The sequence below is a fragment of the Macaca fascicularis genome, chromosome 1 (assembly GCF_037993035.2).
Source record: "Macaca fascicularis isolate 582-1 chromosome 1, T2T-MFA8v1.1".
NCBI classification, from domain to species: domain Eukaryota; kingdom Metazoa; phylum Chordata; class Mammalia; order Primates; family Cercopithecidae; genus Macaca; species Macaca fascicularis.
Genome location: NC_088375.1, coordinates 187,586,356 through 187,611,861, shown reverse-complemented (window position 1 = coordinate 187,611,861; position 25,506 = coordinate 187,586,356). Strand labels below are relative to the sequence as shown.

The following is a 25,506-nucleotide window of genomic DNA, read 5'->3' as shown; positions in this document are numbered from 1 at the left end:
AGTTCGGTTCTTCCTCTTGGCTTGGCCCCAGATGTGGTCCCTGGAAACCGGGCAGGGCCTCAAAATAAGATACCGGCTTGGTCAGAGGCTTCAACACCCAACTTCAGATCCATCTCCACCCATGGCAGAGGACAAAATGGGCAAACACAGCCTGCTGTGGGGGACAAAGGAGGGACACCCCAGGTGGCAAGGTGCGATCTGGGGCCCAGAAGCCCTGGGCCCACCACCCTCGTAGCCAAAAGCAGCATTGAAGGAGGCACACCTAGCTCCTGGAACAGGGAGGCCCTGGAGCCAGAGCCCTCCAAAAAGGCAAAAGTCTCCCCAGGATCATGTGGTGTCCACCTGGCCCTCCAACTCAGGGACTGAGAGTGGCCAGAGTTCCTGTGCAGACCCCTGACCAAGGGTCATGCTGGTCTCCTTGCCCCAGCCCCACCCCAGAAGTATGGGAAGCTGAGATGCTGACTCCCTAGAAACGAGCGGGCCGACTGGAACAAAATCTCATCAGAGACGGAAGGTCCCTAGGAGCCAGCGCCTGAATTGAAGGCCCCTCCACAGCCTGTCTTTCCTGAAGCCACCAAACTCCTATTCATCAGGCCTCCTTGGCAGCCCTTCCCACGGCAGGATGATTCTGCCTTCATGTTTCAGCGGGAGCACTCAGACATCGTGCCTCGGGCCTGCTTCCTGTGTGTGGGGGGTGTGTGTGGGGGGGGGGGGTGTGGTGGGGGGATGTGTGTTCACATGCGTGTGCAGTTGGGCCCACTGCCATCCAAAGATGGAGTATCTCAAGGTGATCTGGGGGAACTTTGCTTGGAGTTGAGTGATGCCTCCCAAATATGTATATCCTGTCCTCCCTCCCACCCCCAACTTGGTGCCCTCAGAATCTTCTAGCACAGACTGGAGTAAGCGCTGTGCATGTTAATGAACAGCCAGAGAATCACTGATTGGAACGTAAGGAATGGGGCTGAATTTAGCAAACAGCTACTGGTGACTTCTCCAAGAATTTTAAGGAGGGGAGTCACGTGGTCAGTTTTGCGTTTGGGAAAACACCTCTCCATGTAGTGTGGAGAGGGAAAGGGGCATGCAAAGGCTGGAGAAGAGGAGTCCGGGGATCTGCTATAGTGGCCACAACACCAGTGCCTGGACCTGGGCAGGGAGTGGCTGTGGGAACCGATCTGAGCCCTGTTGAGGAGGTAGAGAAGCCGGGGGGTGGCTGCTGGAACACAGTGCTGAACTGGGAGTGGGTACAGGCGGGAGGCAGGGGTGCAGGTGACTCCCAGGTTTCTGGCGTAGGCAGCTGGGTAGATGCTGGTGCCTCAGTAGGGGCCAGAGCAAGTTTGGGGGATGGGAGGATTGACGAGCTATAGATTTTGAGGTATTATGCTTGCAGTGCCTGTGGACTTTCCAGAGGGAGACGTCTGGAAGGCTGCAGAATCCCTGGGTCTGGAGTGGGGCATCTGGGAGCCGTCTGCGGCACAGGGATGGTAACTGAGGCCTGGGAGCTCATGGTCTCCCCATTGTGTGTAGTGGGGGTAGGGGTGTCAAGAGGAGAGCATAGAAAGAAAGAGACACGGCCCCAACACGTAAAGGTCTTTCAAAGGAAGAAGGGGCAGGAGGAAACAGGAGGAAGCAACCCCAGAAAAGTGGGGTGTCCCAGGAGCCTAGCAAGGAGAGACTTAAGAAAAGGAGGGTGGGGGTCACAGCTGTGCCACTCCCTCCAACCAGTGCCATCAGCACTCGAGTCCCAGGTTCTGCCTTCCTCACCCCAGTATCCTCCACTTCCCTGAAAAACCCAGGGAAAGGAAAGGATCCCCTGGGCTGTGCTTCAGCAGTGGTGGGGGAAGGGGATGAGCAGGAAGGACATCAGGTGACCAACAGGAGGAAAACATACCTCCTGGGTCAAAGTCCCAAGCTTTAGAGCAAAACAAGTTGTTCCAGAAAAGAGGGGGCATGGGTGGACACTTGGCTTTGAGGCTGGCCCCTCCTCCCTGGAGGTCTTCACACGGGTGGAGGGTCATCTCTCCAGCTGTATGAACACAGCCCTGATCTCCATGGTAACAAGGTGGGCCCCCCTACTGGTCTGGCTTGGGCCCAGGGACTAGACTAAGGTCTCAGCAGTCCCACAGGGCTGCACCGTGTGTCCATCAACGTTCAGTTCCTCCTTCCTGCTCCAGCCCAGCTGTCACCCAGAACCATCAGGCCCCTTAGACAAGCCCTCCATCCAGCTAGACCTTATGCGATTGCCCTTCAGAAAAGCCAAAGTGGGCCTGGACTGTTTCCAGGAGTCTCCTTCCTCCCAACCCCATCTTGTCAGCCATTCCACTCACTGCCAGCAGGTGGCAGTGTCTAGTTCCAATCCCAGACTGAGGCGTGCAGGGAGCCAGTTTGCTGCTGAAGATTCTGCAACCTCCCCTCCCTCCAGCCCCGACTTTTGCCCGCCTCCAGGGGTGGTCTGAAGAAAGGGACGGTGCACAGAGACATGTAAATAGTCTGGGAACAGCATACAGGGCGTGCTCAGGGCTCTGACGGTGGACTACGTTGGTGGACTACATTGTTAAGGAAGGCATCCTGGAGGAGGTGATGCTGGCAAAGTTAGCCAGAGTGTTGTACTGGGCAGACAGCCTGGGGAGAGGAATCCAGGCAAAGAGCTTAGCCTGAGAAAAAGTACAGAGAACATTCAAGAAGCGTGTTTAGAACACAAATATAAAAGCTTTCTTTACTATTTTTTATTTTTTTTATTTATTTTATTTTATTTTATTTTTTGACGGTGTCTCTCTCTGTCACCCAGGCTGGAGTGCAGTGGTTCAATCTTGGCTCACTGCAACCTCCGCCTCCTGGGTTCAAGCGATTCTCCTGCCTCAGCCTCCTGAGTTGCTGGGATCACAGGCACCCGCCACCACACCAAGCTCATTTTTGTATTTTAGTAGAGATGAGGTTTCACTATGTTGGCCAGGGTGGCCTCAAACTCCTGACCTCAGGTGATCCACCCACCTCGGTCTCACAAAGTGCTAGGATAACAGGCGTGAGCCACCGTGCCCAGCTCTTTACTCATTCTTATAATACTTCATCTTGTTAATATCATTGCTGTAAGCTGGAGAGCTCCTGGAGACCTTGTTTTATTCTTTCAAACATATCTTGCTTAAGCCCTTTTATGGCATTCATCGGCCCTTAAAATAATATGCAAACTTCTTTGCATGGGTTTGAGGGCCCAGGCAATCTTCCCTTACCCACCTCTCCAGCCGGGTCTGGCCCTGGAGCCTCCTGTCACTTCCTAACAAAAGCCAAGCTCTTTCCGACATCAGAAACTCCTCTCCACTTGCTCTTTTCTCTGCCTGGAACACTCTTCCACTCCTATTTGCCCAGCAAGCTGATCTTCCTTTACATCCCTTTCTCCAAGAACACTTCTTCACTTCCATTCTCTTCCATCTGAAGTCACTCCCTTCTACGAGTCTCCTTTGCTCATCTCCTCACAACCATGATCACGAGTTGCAATTACACACTGATTTGTATGCTTACTCATTTATTAATTGTCTCCATGGAGGGAAGGTATCATGTCTATCTCTCCCTTACCACCCAGTACTGAGCACAGTGCCTGAGTACACACTGGACACACATTTTATGAAATTAAATGTCAGTATATGCAGTGCCTACCACCGGCCTGACAAAGAGCAGAAGCTCAGAGAAAGGTTGTTCAATGAATAAAACATTTGATCTGTAGTTGAGTCCTTATCTCTCTCCACTCTCTAGCTGTGGGGCACGGACTGTGTCTGATTCATCTCTGTATGTGAAGGAGAAGACATGGCCACCATTCCTCTGACAGTTGGAGCTGTTCAGCCTGCAATGAGGATGAGCTGGAGGGTGAGCTCTCCATCCCTAGACAAGTAAGAGCAGAGGCCATGGACCAGGTCACCCAATGAGGTGTCTGCAAAAGGGGTTTGTCTTAGTCTCTTTGTACCACTTTAACAAAATATCCTAGACTGGGTAATTTATAAAGAACGGAAATTTACTTTTTGACAGTTCTGAAGAATGGGAAGTCCCAGATCAAGGCACCAGTAGGCTTGGCATCTGGTGAGAGCTGCCCTCTGCTTCCAAGATGACACATCTTACTGTGCCCTCACACGGTGGGAGGGATGGAAGGGTGAAAGGGACCAGGACACTCCCTTCAACCCCGCTTTTGAGAACACTAATCCATTCACAGGGGTGAAGCCCTCCTGACTTAACCTCTTTCCAAGAGGTCCCAGCTTTTAATAAACCCTTGGGGTTTAAGGGTTATTTTTGTGTTTTGTTTTGGTTCTCTTTGAGATGGAGTTTTTGCTCTCCTTGCCCAGGCTGAAGTGCAATGGCGTAATCTCAGCTCACTGCAACCTCCCCCTCCTAGGTTCAAGTGATTCTCCTGCCTCCACCTCCTGAGTAGATGGGATTACAGGCCCCCACCACCATGCTCAGCTAATTGGGGTTTAAGTTTTAACATATGAATTTTAGAGGGACATACACTGAAACTGTAGCAGGGTTCTAGCCCTTCCAGTTCTGGAGCCTGTGATCCTGTGACTCCGTTAACAGACTATGAGATCTTTTCATATATTAATAAGGTCCCAAGGAAGCAGCTGGTTAGGACTGTGGTGAGCCCCTCTCCTCTCAGACTTAAAATTTCATTCACCTGGCTCCCCTTCATGTAACACTCCCTTCCCAGAGGGCCATGGACAGAACTCTAGCTTATGAACATGGACAGGGAAACATTACATTTGTATTTCACTAACCTCTAACTAAATTTATACCACTTTCAGCTGGGTGTGGTGGCTCACGCCTGTAATCCCAGCACTTTGGGAGGCTGAGGTGGGTGGATCACCTGAGGTCAGGAGTTCAAGACCAGTGTGGCCAACATGGTGAAACTACGTCTCTACTAAAAATACAAAAATTAGCCAGGCATGGTGGTGGGTGCCTGTAGTCCCAGCTACTGGGGAGGTTGAGACAGGAGAATCGCCTGAACCCAGGAGGCAGAGGTTGCGGTGAGCCGAGATCACACTATTTCACCCCTGCCTGGGCGCCAAGAGTGAAACTCCACCTCAAAAAAAAAATAAAAATAAATAAAATTTACCATTTTTTTTTCCATGGGATGAAGGCAACAAACCACAGACTGTCTATGATATTTTCATATCACCATATAATTATTGCAGATATCTGGATATATCTTATGCTCACCACTATAGAAGTACAATAGTCATTGGACCTTCCACAAGATCTTGTTGTTGAATACATTATAAATGGACACATAAATCACTATATTACAAACTTATATTTTTAATATTTTGATAAGTACATCTCAAGGTAACTGACTTCCTTTGCAATGCTATGCATTTTATTTTATGCACTTAAAAACATTATTGTGAGAGGCCGGGCATGGTGGCTCACACCTGTAATCACAGTACTTTGGGAGGTGGAAGAAGGCGGATCATCTGAGGTCAGGAGTCTGAGACCAGCCTGGGCAACATGGCGAAACCCCATCTCTACTAAAAATAACAAAAATTAGCCGGGAGTGGTGGCACATGCCTATGGTCCCAGCTACTCAGGAGACTGAGGCAGGAGAATTGCTTGAACCTGGAAGGCGGAGGTTACAGTGAGCTGAGATCGTGCCATTGCACCCCGGCCTGGGTAACAGAGTGAGACTCGGTCTCAAAAAATATGTTAATTTAATTTAATTTGTCAATAAATAAAAATATTACTGTGAGAAGGGGTCCTTAGGCTTCATCAGACTGCCCAAGGGTTCCATGGCACAAAGAGGGTTACGTCCTGGCTCACCAGGAACCTAAGGCATATCTGCTCAAAACAATGCCATGTGATCTTAAGATCGGATCTGGAGAAAGATTGGCAGCTCTCTGGACAGACGCTTTCTGGAGCACAGAGCTAGGCTCTATGATCAGATTGAATGGGTGCTTACTCCCACAGGGGCTCCAGTGTCTGGGAGCTGTAAGGGGCAGAAAGCAGCAGCCCAGAGCCAGCTAAGCCAAGGAATGCACTGGCTATGACTCCTGGGTCCTGGGCGACCCCACTAGGCTGGGGAGATTTATGGCCAGGACCCCACAATGGGGAAAGATCAATCAACCCATCCTGCCGCCCACTCATCCAGCCAAGAAATTCAAGGGTTGGCCCCCTACCAGAAGCCCAGCCCGCCAGCAGAGGTCCCAAAGCCAAATCTTACCCTGCTGGGTCCAAGCACAGCTTTTCCCTACCCAGGGCTCCAGGCCAGCAGTGGAAGCAAGCTGGGAGTACTGGGTTCTAGAGTCACTATCTCTTCAAGCCTGAAAGCTCATTCTAAATGATGTAATCTTGCTCCTTATTTTTCAACTGGGGAAACTGTGACCCAGAAATGGACAGTCATCAACTAAAAGTCACAGAGCAAGTCAATGGGAGAGATGGGGCTAAACCCCAGGGGTCCCTATGTCCAGCCCAGGGTCCAGTCCCTCTGTCAAGCACCTGCTATTGGTCAGTTTCTCAAATAATATCCTAGCTTTCTTTCATTCATTCACTCAACACGTGTTTAGTGGCTACTATGAGACTGGAAATACAGTAGCCCTTATTTGAAATATTTGGGACCAGAAGTGTTTCCGATTTTTGATTTTTTTTCTGATTTGGAAATATTTGTATACACATAGTGAAATATCTTGGGGATGGGACCCAAGTCTGAGCATAAAATTCCTTTGTTTCCTATACATCTTATACACATAGCCTAAAGGTAATTTTTAGAATATTTTAACTAATTTTGTGTATGAAACAAAGTTTTGACTGTGTGGTTTTTGTTTGGTTGGTTTTGGTTTTGGTTTTTTTGTTTTTTGTTTTTTGACTCAGAGTTTCACTCTTGCTGCCCAGGCTGGTCTCAGACTCCTGAGATCTCGGCTCACTGCAACCTCTGCCTCTCGGGTTCAAGCGATTCTCCTGCCTCAGCCTCTTGAGTAGCTGGGATTAGGCGCACAGGCGTGCACCACCACACCTGTCTAATTTTGTATTTTTTAGTACAGACAGAGTTTCTCCATGTTGGTCAGGCTGGTCTTGAGCTCCCAACCTCTGGTGATCCATCCACCTTGGCCTCCCAAAGTGCTGGGATTACAGGCATGAGCCACTGTGCCCGGCCTTGATTGTGTTTTGTCTTTGACCCATCACATGAGATCACATGTGAAATTTTCCACTGGTGGCATCATGCTGATGCTCAAAAAGTTTCGGATTGTGAAGCATTTCAGATTTCAGATTTTTGGATGAAGGATGCCCAACCTGTAGAGAATAAGATCAAGATTACATTATACAGTTTTGTAATTACAGTTGCAGTAAATGTTTTGAAGGGAAGGTACAGGTGCTAAAAGTACATAAATGAGTTTACCATCCAGTCTAGGAAGTCAGAAAAATGTAGTATGAAGCCTAAGATTCATTCATTGAGCAATTAATTATTGAGAGCCTCCTGTGGACCAGGCACTGTTCAAGATGCTAGGGATACAGGAATGAGCAAAACAAAGCCCCTGCCTTTATAGAAATGACATTCTAGAGGGGTCAGCCAGGAAACAGACAGATAAAACAGTTCCAATGGCAATATGGAAAAGTCCAGGATCAGGAAAATGGTGGGGGCTGCAAGAAGAGGCTGTGCTATTTTATACAGATTCTCAGGGAAGGCACCTCTAAGAAGTGACATTTGAGCCAAGAGTTGAACGTGAGGAAGTAAGACGTTCAGCCGTGGATGGGAGAAGACCCCAGGCAAGGAGACAGGCAAGTGCAAAGGCCCTGAGGAAGGAGGCTGGAGGGAGTCAGTGTGGCTGAGGGAAGTGAGTGCAGGGAGCGGAGGAGAGGAGGTTGGAAAGCAAGGGCGTGGCCCCCTCATCTGGCGTGTTGTGAGTGGTTGTAAGGACTCTGGCTTTTACTCCAACAAGACCAAAGAGCTGCTAGAGGAATCTGAGCACAGGAGACATGGTTTGACTGCCATGTGGAGAAGAGACAGTGGGAGCAAGAAGAGAGAATGGGGAGGCCGGCAAGGAGGCTTCTGCAGTGCTCCAGACGAGAGGCCAGGGCAACTCAAGGCAACTGGGATGTGGAGCAGCCGTGGAGCTGAGGATGGGTGCTCTGAGTCTAGATGTATTCTGAGGGTAAACCCAACCTGGTCTGGAATGTGAGAGGAAGAGAGAAGCCAAGAATGGTTCTGAGGTTTTTAATCCGCTCAGCTGGAGCAGACTGAGGTGGGGAGGATGACAGGAGGAGGAGGCTTTTTTTCTGAAGGAGGGGCAGGATTCACCAGTTTGGTGTGGAGACAGGAATGTGAGTCTGGAGGTCAGAACTGAGGTCCAGGCTGGAGATGTATATTTGGGACACGTGGGTGCCACTGTGGAGGCACTCCTCTAGGACCTAGAGGGAGAAAGTCTGCAACAACTGGGGCTGGGGAGTGGTGTGGAAGAGAGCACCTCCAGGCTGGGAGGAGCAGGGAGGGAAAGTCACACCGCACAGAGCTGATGGGAGATGGGCCTGGCTGGAGAGCAGGCGGTGGTCAGGAAAGAGGTCTCGAGAGCTTGCAGGACTTAAGAGGTGCGGTCTTCACCTTACAGATAATACAGACCCAACGTAGGGTTTTAGGCAAAGATGCGATGTGGGAAAGTCTTGCATTTCGGCAAGCTCTCTCCAACCACAGCTGGAAGAATGGGCCAAACGGGGCGGTGGGCAGTGGGCAGTGAGCAGGCTGTGGAAGGGATCCAGGAGAAGGATGGTGATGCCTTGGCTTAAAACAGTGCACAGAGAGTATTGGAGGATGGAAGAGCAATTTAAGGAGTACAAGTGGCAGGACAAGCTAGCTGCATAGATGCAGAAGTGAGATATTCAAAAGAGTACAATCAAGGAGGCGCTTCATCCTCTGACTCAGACAGTGCTTGGAACTTGGTGCTATTTTTTTTTTGAGACGAAATCTCATGCTTGTCCCCCAGGCCGGAGTGCAGTGGCGCAATCTCGGCTCACTGCAACCTCCACCTCCTGGGTTCAAGCGATTCTCCTGCCTCAGCCTCCCGAGTAGCTGGGATTACAGGCACCCGCCCCCATGCCTAATTTTTGTATTTTTAGTAGAGACGGGGTTTCACCATGTTGGTCAGGCTGGTCTCAAACTCCTGACCTCAGGTGATCCGCCTGCCTTGGCCTCCCAAAGTGCTGGGATTACAGGAGTGGGTCACCATGCCTGGCTGGTACTATTTTTTAAACTAGAGGAAACTAGAAGAGCAGCAAGCTGGGAGTGAGGAGAGGGCATGTATGTATTCATTTCACACACCTTTCATAAGTGTCTTCCTGTGCCAAGCACTGTTCTAAAGCACCATAGCTCCACAGCCCTGCCAAAGGGAGCTCACACACATTAGTGGGTGCAGTGAGCAAAGAGCAATGCACCGATGACGATGAGTCCCGGTGTGGACAGGCTGTTTGCAGCACCCGGAGGACATCTCAGGACGCAGCTCCATGTTTTTGGTCTGGCATTCCTGGAGGGGATCTGTGCCTCCGGCAGGGATGACACAGTCCAGGATGGGGGGATGAGAAGCTAGGCTAACACCCGCCCTAAGCAACACCTGCTTAAATGGATGGGGAGGGGTTATGTATCTGAACTGAGGAGAAAATAAAGAAGCAATATACATTGTCTTCTAGACTACTTAGGGTAAGACTACAAGCATTGGCCATGCCTCACATTTCAGGGCATGTGGAGTCATGGAACTGATTTCATTTAACATTTTAATTAATTAAAACTGTTTTCTTCTCTTGTTACTAATTTTGCCTTTAGTCTGTTAAATACTTGGAGGAGCTGAAATTTCCAGCCTGAAGAGTAGCAGTCTCAGAGGCCTCTATCTCCAGATATCTGCAGGGCTGCACCAGAAGAGGGAGAGAAACTGCTCTGTGCCCTCTGAGCATGGAGCTGAGGATGATGAAAAGAGTCACTGGGAGGCTGGATTTGGTTCAGCGAGAGAAAGCTGTCTAGTGATGACAGAGATGACTCTGAAAGGTGGTGAGCTTCCCATTCCCAGAGGTATGTGAGTAGAAACCTTGAGCTTCCAGAAGGAGGTAGAACTCAGCAAGAGGCAGAAAAGGGGTGAATGGACTCAATGCTGGAGTCTCTGAGGCCCAGGAAGGTGAGCTGGGAATTGGGATCCTCACGCACCTCTAGCTGTGTGACCTGAGCAAGTCTCTTTCCTTCTCTGAGCCTTTGTATTCCAGTAATACTCCATTGGATTGGTCAGAGGATAATGCATCTAAATGCCTTACAGCAATGGATAGTTAGGTGCAAACTGGTGGAATCACCCTGGTCTAAACAGGGTATCAAGTGTTTAGGCCATACTGCCCTGTCCCAAACCAATCTCTTTTCAGAACAGAAGCCCCAGCAGGGCAGTGAGAGGTGCTACAGGCATGTTTAGCCCGCCACACATTGGATACCCCTTGCTCAGTCAAGAAGCCACATCCAAACCCTCGAACCCTTTCACAGTTGGAGTTTTTGTTTCAAAGGTCAGACGTCAACCCTCAAAATGAAGATGGCTTTAAAAAGCTGCAGCTGGACCAAAAAGTAAACAAAATGCAATTATAATTTCATAGATGGAACATAAACAAATTTTTTTAAAAAGAAGAAGAAAATACAATAGTACATAAATGGGTGATCTGGGCTCAGTCTGTGATTTTTTCTTCTCTTTCTGTTCTTTCCAGAGTTTATAATAAAGACTATTTAGTTGAGGGGAGGGACAAATTTGTAGTTTCCAAGTAAACAAAATAAGTGTACATTAAAAGACAAAATCAAATCATTTTTCCAGATTTTTACTAATGCCCTTAAATAGCCAAAAGTTGAACCAGAAGCCCTCTTTGCCAGATAATCTGTTTACGGCCAGGCAGGGCTGCTAGGGCCCAGTCTGCCTGCTTTCTGTAATTGGAGGCTGCCCCTCCCACACTCTTCTACAGAGGCTTCCAGGTGCCAGCACACACACAAGAGACAGTTGTGGTCCTGCCTCCAGCACAGTGTGGCAAGAGAAGCATGTAACTTCTTGAAGGAATGCTCACTATGTGCCAGGCACTGTGCAAGGTACTTTGGATTCATAACCCATTTATTCCCCACAATATAAGGTGAGTGCTATATCCCATTTTACTGATAAGAACACTGAGGTTCAGAGGAATTAAGCTCAGAAAGCAGAATTTTAACCCAAGTCTATTTGATTCTGAAGCAAAAATTGAAATTTTAACCCAAGTCTATTTGTTTGCAAAGCTCTTAAGCATTATATTATACTATCTCCTCACATTTAAAATAATTGCTGTTAAACAGTGAGCGCTGTGAAGGAGGCATATAATCTGAATGCCAGGAAAGGAGTCATTAAGTTCTTTTGGGAGAAGGGAAAATCAGGGAAAGCTTCCAGGAAGAGGTGACATTTGAGCTTTGAAAGATGATTAAGAATTTATCAGAACATAGCATATAACCTGACAGAGCAGATGTTCAGTAACTTTTAATTAAATCAACTAATAAAGATAGTAACATTTACAGATGAAATAATATGAAGTTTGAGATTTGCTTTATAATAAGCCATTGTGGGGAGAGGGAGCATGGGGACAGATAGAGGTATAGGCAAAACAAGATTACTCACATGTTGACAATTGCTGAAATTGGATTCATGCCATTTATTATTCTCTACTTTCATACATGTTTGAAAATGTCCATAATACAAAATTTAAGACAATTTTAAAAGATGCTTAGTGTTGGCCGGGAGCGGTGGCTCAGGCCTGTAATCCCAGCACTTTGGGAGGCCAAGGCAGGTGGATCACCTGAGGTCAGGAGTTCGAGACCAGCCTGGCCAACACAGTGAAACCCCATCTCTACTAAAAATACAAAAATTAACCGGGGATGGTGGCGCACGTCTGTAATCCCAGCTACTCGGGAGGCTGAAACAGGAGGATTGCTTGAACCTGGGAGGCAAAGGTTGTGAGCAGAGATCACACCACTGCACTCCAGCCTAGGCAACAGAGGGAGACTCCAAAAAAAAAAGATGCTGAGTGTTCACTCCAACTATACTTCCAAAAATACTTGAAAGCTAAAGGTAAGTATCTTGAAAACAAACAAACAAAAAATGGAAGGGAGGGGGAAGGGAGGAAGTGAAGGGAAGGAAAGGAGGGAGGTAGTATGGAGGAGCACAAAAGAAGAAATTGTATCAATAAGGCAATCCCATTTATAATAGCTACAAAAATTAAAATAAAATACCTAGAAATAAGGTTAACCAAGGAAGTAAAAGACCTCTACAAGGAAAACTACAAAATACTGATCAAAGAAATTGAAGAGGACATAAACATATGGAAAGATATCTTATGCTCATGGATTGGAAGAATTAATATTGTTAAAATGACAATACTAACTGAAAGTAATTTATACGTTCAATCCAATCCCTATCAAAATACCAAGCTATTTTTCACAGAAATAAAAAAATCTAAAATTCATATGGAACCAAAAAAGAGCCCAAACAGCCACAGCAATCCTAAGCCAAAAGAACAAAGCTGGAGGCATTACTCTATTTGGCTTTAAAATATATTACAAAGCTATGGCAACCAAAACAATGTGGTATTGGTATAAAAATACATACATAGACCAATGGAACAGAACAGAGAACCCAGAAATAAATTCATATATTTACACTCACCTGACTTTCAACAAAGAGGCCAGGAATCTACATTGGGAAAAGGATACCCTGTTCAATAAATGTTGCTGGGAAACTTGGACATCTACATTCAGAAGAATGAGATTGTACACCTATCTCTCACCATATACAAAAATCAACTCAAGATGGATTAAAGACTGAAATGTAAGGCCTAGAACTGCAAAACTACTAGAAGAAAACATAGGAGAAACACTTCAGGATGATTGATCTAGGCAAAGACTTTATGGCTAAGACTCCAAAAGAACAGGCAACTAAAACAAAAATAGGCAAATGGGACTATATTAAACTTGAAAGTTTATCCACAGGGATAAAAGAGTGAAGAGACAACCTACAGAATGGGAGAAAATATTTGCAAACTATTCATTTAACAAGGAACTATATCCAGAATATACAAGAAACTCAGGAGCAAAACAAGAAACAATATCATTAAAAAATGGGCAAAGGATCTGAATAGCATTTCTCAAAAGAAGATACACTAACGGCCAACAGGCATATGAAAAAAATGTTCAACATCACTAATCATCAAGGAAATGCAAATCAAAACCACAATAAGATATCATCTTACCCCAGTTAGAATGACTATTATCAAAAAGGCAGAAAATAACAGATGCTGGCAAGGATGCAGAGAAAAGAGAACTCTTATACACTACTGGTGAGAACGTAAATTAGAACAGTGTTTATGGAAAACATTATGGAGATTTCTCAAAAAACTAAAAACAGAACTACCATATCATCCAGCAACCCCACTATTGGGTGTTTATCCAAAGGGAAAAAAATCAGTATATCAAAGAAATACATGTATCCTCATGTTTATTGCAGCACTATTCACAATAGCGAAGACATGGAATCAACTTGTGTCCATCAATGAAAGTATGGATAAAGAAAATATGGTGCATATACACAATGGAATACTATTCATCCATAAAAAAGGGTGAAATCCTATCATCTGCAGGAACATAAATGGAACTGGAGGTCATTATGTTAAGTAAAATAAGCCAGACACAGGAAAACAGATATTTCATGTTCTTATTCATATTTGGAAACTTAAAAAAAATTGATCTCATGGAGGTAGAGTAGAATTATAGTTACCAGAGGCTGAGAAAGGTGTGTGGGATGAAGAGAGGTTGGTTAATGGGTACAAACATCCAGTGAGATAGAAGGAATAAGTTCCACTGTTCAACAGCAGAATAGGGTGACTACAGCTAACAATGGTGTATTGCATATTTCAAAATAGCAGCCGGGCGTGATTGTTCAAGCCTATAATCCCAGCACTTCCTAGCACCTTGAACCCCTGTCTTCCCCATTATCCAACACTCCACATCTCCCCATTCTTCTCCTGCTTCTCTGGTTGCTTCTTCTGTCTCCTCCAGTTGTTTCTCTCCCCTTGACTAGCTTGAGATGCTGCATTCCTCACAGATCTTGTTACACTTCTCATTCCACACCCTCTTGGTGGGTGAATCCCATGATGTAAATTACCACCTCTATGTTGATAACTTCCAAATCTATATTTAAAGGCTTGGTATTTCTGCAGCTTCAAGTCTGCATATCCAACTATGTTGTCAGCATTTCCACCTGATTTCACAGACATCTCAAGCTCGGCGTGCCCAGAGTGAATTTACTTTTTCCCCTAAGCCTGCTCCTCTCCTTGTACCCCCTGTCCTTCTATGCTCCTCAGTAAATGGCACCACCATATAACCGGTTGCTCAAATTAGAAAAATTGGCACCATCCTTGGGAGGCTGAGGCTGGCGGATCACCTGAAGTCAGGAGTTCAAGACCAACCTTGTCAATATGGTGAAACCCCATCTCTACTTAAAATACAAAAATTAGCTGAACATGGTGGTAGGTGCCTGTAATCCCAGCAACCTGGGAGGCTGAGGAGGAGAATCGCTTGAACCTGAACCTGGGGAGGGGAGGGTGCAGTGAGCCAAGATCGCGCCATTGCACCCCAGCCTGGGTGACAAGAGTGAAACTCTGATTCAAAAAAAAAAAAAAAAAAAGCTAGAAAAGAGGAGGATTTGAAATGCTCCCAACACAAAGAAATGACAAATACTCAAGCTGATGGATTTCCTAAATACCCTGCCTTGATCATTATACATCCTATGCATGTAACAAAAATCACATGTACCCCATAAATATGTACAAATATTATGTATCAATAAAAATAAAATAAAAAAGAAGAAATTACAATAGTACATATGGGTTAAAGAGCTTGAGTTCTGAAATGGGACACATATAAGTTGGAATCCGCTTCTGCCTTTTCCTGGTGGTGTGACTTTAGTGAGTCCCTTGCCCCCTTGGGTTTTAGTCTATCCATCTATATAAAGGGGGTGATAATAGCAGCCTCCTCTTGGGTTTGTTGGGGGAGTGAGGTGAGAAGGTGCTAGAAAGCACTTGGCACAGTGCTAGCTGAATGGCGGCAGATGACCCAGCCCTGGCTGCATCATATACCATTCAAATGCAAATCTCTTCCAAAGTCACATTTCCAGCCCAGACCACTCCGCTGACAGGTGTCTCAAACATAAGATGTCCTGAACTGAGCTCCTGAGCTCGCCCCACTGAAAACCAGCTCCTCCCACAGCCTTCCCGCTTAGTATGTGCTGTTCCAGCCCCCCAGCAATTCACAGGAAGGATCTCATAGTTGATTTTGACTTTATGACGCTCTCCACACTGGATCCATCAGTAGTTCCTCTTGGCTCTTTCTAAATGTATCTAGACTTCTAGAGTAATACTTATTACCACCTCCATTGCTACAACATCCAAGTCCCTTATCTCTCATTAGCCTTATCACAATAGTGTCCTAACAGATCTCCCCAATTTTACTATGCTCCATTCTTTCTGCTCTCACCATGACAGCCATAGAGATTCTTTTGAAAATTTAGTCCCTTGCCTATTCAATATTCTCCGATGAGGCCGGGCACAGTGGCTCACACCTATAATCCCAGCACTCTGAGAGGCCGAGGCCGGAGGACTGCGTGAGCTCTGGAGTTCGAGACCAGCCTGGGCAACATAGTGAGACCTCATCTCTACTAAAAACCAAAGGCGGCCGGGCGCAGTGGCTCACGCCTGTAATCCCAGCACTTTGGGAGGCCAAGGTGGGCGGATCACAAGGTCAGGAGATCGAGACCATCCTGGCTAACTCGGTGAAACCCCGTCTCTACTAAAAATATAAAAAAATTAGCCAGGCATGGTGGCGGGCACCTGTAGTCCCAGCTACTCGGGAGGCTGAGGCGGGAGAATGGCGTGAACCTGGGAGGCGGAGCTTGCAGTGAGCTGAGATCGTGCCACTGCACTCCAGCCTGGGCGACAGAGCGAGAATCCATCTCAAAAAACAAAACAAAACAAAACAAAAACAACAACAACAACAACAACAACAACAACAAAACAAAGGCATGGTGGTGCCTGCCTGTGGTTCCAGCTACTCAGTGGGCTGAGGTAGGGGGATTGCTTGAGCCTGGGAGATCAAGGCTGCTGTGAGCTATAATTACACCAGTGCACTCCAACCTAAGCAACAGAGACGGTGTCTCAAAAATAAATAAATAAATATAAATAAAAGAATAATAAAACAAATCACCTAATGGTATTGCATCCCATCCAAAGTAAAAGCCAAAGTCCCTATGTGGACTACAGGCTCCATGTGGGGCCTCTGCAACCCATCTCTCACTCCTTTCCTCCTCATTCCAGCCATTCCTGCTTCCTTGCTGCCCTGGACCAGTCCACGCCAGGTACACTGCAGCCTCAGGGCCCTTGCACTAGCTGTTCCCCTCCATTACACTCTTTCCCCAAACATCTGCATGGCTTGTTGCCTTATCTCCTTCAGGTCTTGACTCCAGTGACCCCTCTTCTGTGAGATCCTCCTGCTGACTTCCAAAAAAGGCACTCCCTTCACTGAAAACCCCCTAAAACACACACACATACACACACACACGCTCCCCATTTCCTTTCCCAGTTTCATTCTCCTTGGCATTTATCCCCATCCTATCCACTATTTATTTAACTTATTTTTCTTATTTATCATCTGTCTCTCCACTCAGAATATAAACTTCACTAAAGAAAATGTTTTTTTTTCATTGCTCTCTTCTGGTCATTGCTTTAAGAACAGGACCTGGCATGTGTGGTGTGCTCAACAAATACTGATTTTAAAAGTGACAGGCCAAGGGGCTACATTGGAGCATTCAAGCCGCCTTCAATCACACAAGCAGGTACCTACCTCTCCTGCAACTTTCCTACAAAATCAGGACGCCAGTGCATGATGCAAACCCTTCCCGACTAGAGATGGAGCCGGGAAAGATGCAAGCTCTGGGCTGGAGGGTCAGCGAGGACACTGCTTTGTGCAGAGGCTTTGGCCTTGTGCACCGTGGACCTCTGGGGCAGTGTGGTGGAGTCTATGATCCCCTTAAAAATTAATGCCTTAAAAATAAAATACATAGAATAATGAAAATCAAAGGCATTGAAATACGATTGTCAAGATATTTTAAATTTTTATGATGTAATTGTATGTGTGCCTCCCTACTCATGGATTAAATGAAAAGATCTAGCAACACGTCTAATATCAACCATAATTTCAAAAAGATAATGATTGGGAACAATATCTCAAGGTAATCTATCACCTGGGATGTAATTTCTGTTGGTATCAAAAGTCGCAGACACTGTTTGCTAGTGCTGTGATTTGCTGCCTACGTTAACAATGGAAGGAAAAACTAAGTTTCAGTCACGGGGTGATGAAAATAAAGATGTAACATTTTTCCCATTCAGGTTTATGTCCCATTGAACTTTCTCCTCGGAGTTCTTGGGTGTCCCTGGACTCACCTTGGAGATGCCCTGCTCTAGAAGAGATCTAGAGCTGACGCTGGGGAGCTAAGTCACTCACCACCCTGCGTGGCCCTGTACAGGTCACATCCCTCCCCATCTGTACAATGAATCATTACAAACTTTAATGATTCATTTGTGCTCGCCCACCCTGGAGTCTGATGAGATCACTCAGTAAATATTCACTAAGCACCTCCTGTGGGTGGGCCTCACACACACTGGGCAGGATGGGACCATTAGCGACCAACCAGTGACACATTGCCTCAGGACTGAGCAGCTCATGAACAAACAAGGTGATGAGGTCAGGACTCGAACGCAGGCGATGTTGAGCAGCACCTAGACACAGCTCAGGGGCTCTGTTCATTCAGAAATAGGAGAGGCCCCAGTTCCCAGGGTGGAGGGAAGCAGCAGCGGCAGCACCTGAGATTGAGTCTGACCCAAAACCTGCTCCTGGCGTGGGAGTCTACAGAAAGGGCATCTCAGGTGTGGCAAAGGCTCAGAGCTGGAAAGTCAGAAAGGATGCGCTGGATCCCTTGGGGAGCTCGAGGGCCCTTCAGGGAGAAGAGGATGCAGCAGTGTTGTCACTCTGGTCTTGACTCAGTGTGGTGTTTTTTTTTTTTTTTTTTTTTTTTTTGGACGCTCCCTGGAAAGCACAGGGATGGGCACGGGACCAGGCTTGCTTGGCTCCCCTCCCCAGTCCCTGTCCACACCCCTCAGAGCACTGGGAACCATCAAAGTGAGTGATGGAAGACTAATCACAGCCACTTGGTTCTGAGGAGGGACCTGTTTCTCTCTCCGAGGACCCTCCAGCAAGGACAAGTGCAGGACAAAAGCCGCACCTCCCTGCCTCATTAGCATCACACAGCCTGCCAGCCGGGCTCCGTGCCTCGCCTCCGCAGCCCCGGCAACTGGACTGGACAGCCCGGCTTTGGCTGAGCCCCAACCCAGCAGATGTGGACCCTAAAGGGGCCCATGGCCAACAGCCTCCCACCTCCCCTCAAAAAAACAAGCCAGGCAACCACCGCCTGTCCTGCCTGCCCCACCCGGTGTAGGTCTCTCCTTGTATTGTGGCCAGAAGCTGCTGCAGCCGCCAAAAACCCAAAGGACGCTGGAGACACATAGAATCCCTGAAGGGCAGTGCTTAGGGTGATGGAAACGGAGATCTTAGAGATCCCAACTTTTACCTGGGACTAGGCTCACTGAGCAGAATCTTGGCATCTGAGGCTCACTGAGCAGAATCTTACAATCTGAGGGTACTGGCGCTGAGTTTACACTGCTGCTTTAGAATATGCTGCTGCCAAACAATTGAATGGCAGTCTCTTGGAGTGCCAGCCTCCCAGGACCTTGAGTCTTGAGCAGGGCTAGGCAGGTAGTGCATCAGAACTGTGAGGTCCCAGGCGATCCTGGGAAAGATTGGCTGGGGACTTGGGGCTGGGAGTGCTTGTGTGGGTCTGGATCCCACCTATTCAGGGGTAATGGAGGGGGGCGTGAGAGTGATGGGGAAGCCTGATAGCCCATTGAATACAGTGGCTCCCAGGGGATTGCTGGAGAGAGGGGCGGAGTGCAGAGAGTAGGAGCCTCAGCCAGCCCGTGTGGGAACTGCCAGAGGGCAGAAGGCCCAGCCCCCTCCGAGATCCCGCAGAGCCTGGGACACAGGAACACCACAGGTCCCAAGCCGCAGAGGGTTAGCTGGGAAGGGCTGAGGACCCTGGGCTCCTGTGGCTCAGCTGGCTGAGCTGTCACCAGGCATAGGGTGGGAAAGGGTTTTCCAACTTGGTCCCGTAGCTCTACTCGGTCTTGGAAAGGCAGGGGTCTTGGGGGACTCTTGTCACGGGTTGGCAGGGGTGTGGGAGGCAGGCAGGGGCAGGTGATGTTATCATCAGACCACCATCTGCATGAGTGAGACTGAGTCAGGAGACATTGTACCTCCCCTAAATCAGGGAACTCATGAAATAACGCAGAGCCAAACTACCCCTCCCCCTACATATGGGGCCCTCCCCTGATTTCCCCTCAGAGGAGTCCTGTCCTAACTGTCTGGAACTGTGCAGTGCCTGTCTGTAGTGATCATGGCAGTATTCGTAGCTCACCTGATGTAGAGTATGGGGACTGGCTCTCCAAACAGCCCAGGATGGAATCTCAGTTAAGCTTCTCTCTTAGCCACTTCACCTTGGGCAAATCACTTCTGTGACCTCAGTATTCCTCATCTGTAAAACAGGAGTAACTGTCCCCTCTACACTGGATTCTAGGGAGGGATCAGCAGGACAACAGAAGTGAAAGCACAGCCCTTGGACATAAACAGCACAAGGCTTAGAGCAGCTGAGGCTAAACTTTGGTGACTCACATCCTCTTTCTGAGCTTCCCAGGTCTGGGATGTGGAGGCCCCCGGCCTCCTACCAACACTTGATCTTCACAGAGGATTTGCATAAAGCATTTTTACTCTGACACATCAGAGCCTCATCTCTGCTCTTCTCTGGGTACTGGCATCATAATAGGAATGAAGTAGGAAGGTGGAATAGGTGGAGAGGTTGTGGAAGTGTGCTGGGAAAAGAAAGAGCTCACTGAGGCTTGGCTGCAGGAGGATTCCGGGCTCTCCTGAGCTCCAGGTCTTCAAGTCCTAGGACCATAGCACTGCAGTCTTGCTTTTCTCAAACATATCCTGCTGTCTGACTCTGTGGAAGCAGGAAGACAAGCTTTCCTGCCTCTCTCTAAGCAGCCTCGCTGTGCCATGCTGTGGGGGCCTGCAGCTCTGACACCTCAGTGGTCTCCCTGCCTTCAGTGTGGCCTTTCCACATTGATTACCCAGAGAGTCCCTAAAAAAAAGATCTGATGTCCTCCTACCTGCTCACAACCCTCTGTGACTTCCCATTGCTTCGCAGCATTCAAGGCCCTGAGACTTCTTCAGCCCTAACACTCTCCACCACAGGTGCCTTACCAGCTGCCAGGCTGCAGCTTCCAAAGCACAGCCCACTCTTTCCCAAGGCTGTACCTCTGTCCTGCTGTTCCTGCTACCCTGAATGCCATTCCTCTCTTTGCACACCCGACAAATTCCTATTCATCCTTCAAGAACCAACTTCTTCTGGAAGCCTTGCATGACCCCCAGGTGAGTCAAACTCCTGCCCTGGCTGACTTCTAGGGCAGCACTCCACATGCCTGCAACTACCTGATTGGTCTGCATTCCTAGAACTGCCCTGTTCAGCAAAGATGACAGTAAGTGTACAATGACTTAATGAATTAGAAAGGCTAAAACTGCGTTGTCCAGCATGGCAACCACTAGCCACACATGGCCCTTACATTCAGAATAATTCAACTTAAAATTCATGTTGTTGGCCAGACACAGTGACTCACACCTGTAATCCCAGCACGTTGGGAGGCTGAGGCGGGCAGATCACGAGGTCAGGAGTTCGATACCAGCCTGGCCAACATGGTGAAACCCCCACTCTACTAAAAATACAAAAATTAGCTGGGTGTGGTGGCGGGCACCTGTAATCCCAGCTACTTGGGAGGCTGGGGCAGGAGAATTGCTTGAAACTGGAAGGCAGAGGTTGCAGTGAGCTGACGTTGTGCCACTGCACTCCAGCCTGGGGGAAAGAGCAAAATTCTGTCTCGAAAAAATAATAATAATAAAATAAACAAATAAACAAATAAATAAATAAATAAATAAATCACTGTGTTAAATGAATAAAAATGCAATGACTTGCACTAGCTGCACTTCAAGTGCTCAAGAGCCACATGTGGTTAGTGGCTATAACATTGGACAGGACAGACACAGGACACTGCCATCATCACAGAAAGTTCTATTTGACAATGCTGACCTAAGAGAGGTGATAGAACACCAGCAGATCCAGGTTCTAGCTCCAGCTTAGTTCCTAGTTCCTGCTTTGCCTCTCGGAGACTGTCTCCTCCTTGTGCAGCCCATCCCACATGCTGTGCAAGGCCAAGCATAGACAGTACCTGATAACGACATTCCACTGATTCTATCATCCCTCTGCTTGGATCAGACACATGTGGACTTCGGGAAGCAGATGGGCAGGTAGCACCCTGCTGCCTAGAGGTGAGGGACCCACCTGCCACCCTCAGGCTCCAGCAGCTCAGAATAACCCAGGGTCCAAAGCTAACCCAGTGAATCTCCTAGGAAGGCAGGCTCTGCAGAGAGCATGGCTAGTGTGCATCTCTCCATAGGCTTGGCCTGACGATCCCAAACTCATCCCTTCTGAACCCAGAGGGAGACCCAGACAGAGCCTAGGGGAGGAGGCAGCTGCAGGGGCTGGTCCAAAAGGGAGGGGAGGAGTGGAGAGTGGAGAGTCAGAAACGCGCTATCAGCACTGCCCGTCCTCCCCACTTCCTCTCTTCGAACGGATCACATCCTGTTATTGTGTGGACAGAAAAGGCCGGGAGCTGGGGAGGGAGGCAGGGCTCGGACCAAGCAAGTGGGGAGAGGTAGGAAGAGAAAGGAGGAGCCAGAGGAACAGGACAGTGGGCAGCAGGGAGCTCCAGCAGCCCAGCCCTGAGCCAGGTGGCCTGGACAGGAGGAGGGGACTCAGGAGGATGAGCATCCCCGGGGCGGCCAGCATCTGCCATTGAGAGATGCTGGGGCCCAAGACAGAAAATGGCAGCCCCTCCAGGAGGCTTTCCCCAAGCCTCTTCCTCAGGCTCCTTCTATTTAGCTAATGTTCACCCCGGGTCTCTACTGCCAGAGCTGGGTCTCCCGTGGCCACCAGGCCTCTCTCACACAGCACTTGCTTCCAGGGTGGAGGGCTCTGTATCCATTCCCTTCACCCCACTTTCACCCAGCCTGTGAGCCCCTGCAGACAGGGCCAGGGTGGTCCCTTGCTGGCTCCCCAGCACTGCTCAGCAGGAATTCCTGTTGCTGTGAATGAGGAGGGTTCCCACAGCTTCGTCTTCGTTCTCTCTTCTGCCGTTCCCAAGCATACCCCCATCCCAATCCCATTTCCATGAACAATAATGGCTGTTTTCTACAAAACATAAGAACTTCACACACATGATTTTGAAATCCCACCCTTATAGCTCTGTAAGATGGGTGTTAATATCTTCATTTAACAGACCAAGAAACTGAACCTCAGAGAGGTAAAGTGATTTACCCAAAGTCCCACAGCTGGAACTTCAACCCAGTGGTCTGACTCCAAAGATCAGCCTCTTTCTGTTGGCCCAATTGCCCTTCCCATTCACTGCCTTCTGCGCCCCGGCCTTTCTCTTCTTGAACTGATACCAAATTGACTGCCCTGACTACCCACTGGGCTTGTCCTCAAGCTGGGCCCACTGCTTGAAGCAAGCTGTCCAGCACCCACACTGATTGCTCAGTCCTAACAGATTGCTGGGGCAGGCTGAGCTGCTGTGTTCCTGCACAGCCCAGGCCTATTCGCTCTAAGGACACCAACTACCTGTCGACTATTTTGTCTTCCTTTCCTGAGAGGTAGTGAGCACTGGCTCTGGACTCAGATCTGACTCCAATCCTAGGTAACCTTAGTCGAGCCACTTCCCCTCCAGGCCTCATTTCCTCCTCCGCACAATGGAGAGGATGGCTTGGGTGATCCAGACTTACTCCCTTCCTTACTCTGACTCACAGTGGCAGAACCTCTGTTGCTGGACACCGTGCCCAGCACCATGGCCTGTGTCCCCACAGGCTGGTCAGTGGCACTTTACTGGTTCACAAGGGCAGTGGGGCCAGAGGGGGAGTGCTAGCTTCTAGGGAACAGTTAGCTGTTTTGCACATAGAGGAGGTAGCGGGCAGGCATGAGGAGGCTGGGCTGCCATGAGCAGACCAGATCAACGGCCTCCCAATCTTCCTATCTCCCCACTTCACCCCACCCAGGTCCAGTATGATAACCAGGCAGCTGCGGCCCAGCCCAAGAAAGCCCACACCCGTCCTCCCTCTGCCCACAGCAACAAAAGCAGTGCTAGGGGTGGAGCTGTACATCTGCCCCTGACTAGCTCAGGACCATGGCTTTCGCAGAAGGCCCTGGAGCTGCATCTCTGTAGCAATGATTCTGCCTCCCACCCATCTCCACTCTTTCATTCCATGCCGGCCTCAGAACGGAGCTAGGAGATTCCAGAGAGGGGAATCTTCTCATTCAGCAAATGATGAAAGCACCTGTGCCAGGTCTATCACAGGGCACCGGAGGTGAAGAGATAGATCGCACGTGGTATTGCCTCAAAGAGCTCATGTTTTAGTGGGAAAGCAGACAAGGAAAGGAAGGCCCGTGGCGGGCACCAAGGAGGCAGCTGACCCCATAGTCAGGGCATTTGCCTGGATGTTGAGGACAAGTTAACCAAATGAAAGGAGGGCGGAAAGAGAGGATGGGTAGATTGTCCTGGGAAAAAGAAATAAAAGGTGCAAAAACCAGAAGGTCATAAAAAAATAAAAGAATGTGATCTGGAATAGAAATGGTGGTACAGTCGGAGCAAAGAGAATAAAAAAGTGGTGAGGGTTGAGGCTGACCGGGTCAGCAGGGCCATTTCAGGCAAGGCCCCGGTTGCTGCCCTTTCCCCTGGAGGACAGAGGGGCCCCCAGTGCCTCCGGGACTGAGCTGTCTTGGGAGGTGGGAAGCCTGGTCCTCCCCTGCCGACCACTATGGGACATGTGGCCCTGGAAAGACTCTTTTCTTCTCTGGGCCTGTCTCCTCTTCTGGAGACCCAGGTGGCCCCCCAGGGTCAGGGCAGCCTGGACATTCTATCACCTCATCGCTTTTGCCTTGCTGGCCACAGAGTTCACGGGCCCTTCCAGACCTCAACGTGGAATGCTTTGCCCTCTCCTGGGAAAAGTCCTTCTGGAAATGGTGCGCCTCTCTTCCCATTCTTTAGTCCAGGACAGTGAGGCTTCTGCCTCTATTCCTCCCCTTGTGTCACTGTCATCCAAGTCATCAGCGACCTCCATATTGCTAAATCCAATCAACACTTGCAGGCCTTTCTTGCCTGACCACTCAGCCGCTTTGGACTTGGCTAACCACTTCCTTCACCCTAAAGGCCCTTTTCCTCTGGAACACCACAGTCTCTAAAACAGCACTCTCTGTTTCTCCTGCCTCTTTGATCGCTCTTTCCCATTTCTCTGCCTCAAGCCCTTAACAATAGGTCCCTTCCTCACACTGTTCCTCCCGCCTGTGAGCACAGACCAGGCCAACACCACCACTGCTGAGACCCACAGCCAGCTCACCCCAAGGCTAAATCTCACCGTCCTATCATCCCAGGTACCTCCTTGTCCTGTACCAGGGAGAAGCACACCTGGGAGCTTCCAAAAACCAAGGAGCTTCTCTGTAGGTCAGAGCATGGTCCCCAAGCACTGCCTTGCTTCTGCCCTCCTATCTATGGTTGGAAGCACCTTGAGGACAAGAACAGCCAAGTCAGAGCCTGGCAGGATGAACAAGGTTCACCCCCCAAAGGAGCCAGAGTTATCCGTGAGGTCCTTGAATTCACCTCCTGGCACAACTTTTATCTTAATACTAATCATGTTGTAACTTACTATAGAATCAACATATTTATTACAGATGTGTGTGTCTGTGTGTTTACCGTCTCCCCTGCTAGAAGTTAAGCTCCACCAGAACAAGAACAGGGATCTTTGTTTTATTTAGTGTGGGATCCCCAGTACCTAGAACAATACCAGGCCCACACTAGATGCTCAATAAATATTTGTTAAATGAAACAGGGTGCCAGTGGCACATGCTGTAGTCCCAACTGCTCAAGGGGCTGAGACAAAAACCTTCCAGTTTTTGCACCTTTTGTTTCTTTTTCACCTTGATGACCCTTGAACTCCTGAGCTCAGTTCAAGATCAGCTGGGGCAAAAGGCTAGAAGAAGCAAGATCTCATATCTTGAAAAAATATTTAAATAAACGAAAGAAAGAAAGGAAGGCATGATACTTCATTAGAAGTGCCTGTGTGACCTACCGAAATCCCTGAGGATCAAATGGTCCACATGCAGTGGCTTCCCCCAGCCCCAAATGCTGTGCCCTTTGTTTTATTTTTGGAAAAGAATAAAGGTTGTATCATCTAAACCACATTCCCATTCCTGAGCC

General features: G+C 48.4%; 1 long non-coding RNA gene across 1 annotated transcript; it reads left to right on the top strand.

Annotated features, from left to right (window-relative positions):
• The first annotated feature begins 1,065 nt into the window (after positions 1–1,065).
• LOC102122362 (uncharacterized) lies at positions 1,066–14,865 on the top strand. The gene is made up of 3 exons (XR_273839.5): positions 1,066–1,190; positions 3,745–3,878; positions 9,779–14,865. It is a non-coding gene; the product is annotated as an uncharacterized lncRNA (long non-coding RNA).
• Positions 14,866–25,506: the final 10,641 nt, after the last annotated feature.